Raw genomic sequence first — 2,102 nt, forward strand, 5'->3', positions numbered from 1 at the left:
CTGACCAAGTAAAGAGGTCAAGTTGAGTTGTGCGCGTTGAACGTCTGAGCTCAGGAATAGACTCTAAGTGCTATTTCCTGACTCAAGCTAAGAAACTGACCTAGTCACCTGTTGACTAAGCCAGTATCTTATTGTTTACTCAGCGCCGCTGTTCAAATCTTTTTCTTTAGAAAAAGAAGTCTGCCTAAATTGCAAAAAGTTTAAATAGTTCCTAACCCCCCCTCCCTTGGAACTATACTTGCAACTAAACAAGGGACCAACAAGTGGTATCAGAGCTCTAAAAGCTCACTTTAAAAGGTCTAACAACCTTGAGCTGATCCTTACTATGGGCGAAAATAGCACTCGGTTTCTCCCTGGAAACTAAACAACTCAAATACTGCATGAGGGGCTGTCCATTACTAGGCCTCCCCTATTCTTCGGGTCAAACTATACCTTCTGGAAGAATAGGATGAAGAACTTCATTCAGGCTACAAACATGAGTGCCTAGCTATCTATAGTCCAAGGCCCGTTTGTACCTGTCGAGGTTGTGGCTGGCCAAACAGTTATAAAAGCTGAGGCCAAATGGACAGAGGATGATCTTAAGAAGCTTCAAAACCATGCTTCGGCTATCAATATGCTTCACTATGCGCTCGATGCTGCAGAATATAACAAAATCTCAGGTTGTGAGTCGGCGCAAGAGATCTGGAAAAAGCTGGAAGTCACCTACGAGGGAACGAACAAAGTAAAAGAATCCAAGGTGAATCAGCAGATGAGACTGTACGAGCTGTTCGAGATGAACAATGATGAGGGCATTTCAGACATGAACGCAAGGTTCACCAACATCATTAATGAGCTCAAGAGACTTGGGAAAATCTTCACTGAGGAAGAACAAGTCAAAAAGATACTCAGGAGTCTTCCTAAAGACTGGCAAGCAAAGAAGACAGCAGTTGAGGAAGCTCAGGATTTAACCACCTACAAATATGACGAACTCATCGGTTCATTGCTGACCTATGAGATATCCATGAAAAACTTTGAGGTGAAGGAAAAATCTGAAGACAAGAAGCAGAAGTCACTTGTCATGAAAGCTGACTCCACTGACGGGAGTTCAACTGATGATGAGGAGATGGCTATGTTCACAAGGAAGATGAAAAGGCTATTCAAGAAGAGTGACAAATACTCTAAAAAGCCTTACAGAAAGTTTGATAAGTATAAGGCTGACTCAAGTGACAGCAAATACAGAAAGGACAGCTCAAAGCCCATTACATGCTTTGAGTGCCATCAAACTGGCCACATTAAGTCAAACTGCCCCACGCTGAGGAAAGACAAGAAAAGTGGGAAGAAAGCAATGGTGGCTACTTGGAGCGACAGCGATGAGTCTTCATCCACAGAAACTGAGGCCACCGAGTCAGCGAAGATATGCTTCATGGCTGACGAACTTACTGAGCCATGCGTCTCTGAGCATGCTGACCCATCCATCGCATCAGATGATGAGGAACAATCAAATGAGGTAATTTCTCTTCCCCAGCTCAGAAACGATATGGTTAATGCCCTGAGTGATCTCTATACACTTGTCAAGAAGTGTAATAAGAAAGTTAGAGCACTCAGCAGGCGCTGTGACGAAGTGGAAGAGGTCAAACTAAGTGACCTCAGATACCTTCTTCAGGATAACTCGACTCTGCATGATAACATGAAGATCATGCATGAGTATGTCTCTGAAGTCCAGTCAGTTTCAAAGAAACTGAGGAAGGACGTCACAACCATCCAGAACCAACTAAAGGTTCCAAATAAAAATAACATTCCTTTGAGAACTCAGTACCAAGGTACTCGGCAGAGATAGAATCCCCAGCGAAAAGTCCAGTGTGACTTTTGTGGGAAGTTAGGACACACCACTAAGGTGTGATGGCACGCTCAGCACTGGGGTGCTGACAAGTCAGTAAAAAATCCTAAATAGAAGGTCAGTTGTGACTTCTGTGGAAAGAATGGCCATACTGTCCATGTATGCCGCCATAAAATAAAGTATGATGCTATACCTGTTGCACCTAACAAGTCAGGACCCAAAAAGAATTGGGTACCTAAAAGTAACTAGTTATAATGCAGGTAAGCCTGAGATGTGCCGAGAAGTC

This window comes from Euphorbia lathyris, chromosome 2 (assembly GCF_963576675.1).
Source record: "Euphorbia lathyris chromosome 2, ddEupLath1.1, whole genome shotgun sequence".
Taxonomy (NCBI): domain Eukaryota; kingdom Viridiplantae; phylum Streptophyta; class Magnoliopsida; order Malpighiales; family Euphorbiaceae; genus Euphorbia; species Euphorbia lathyris.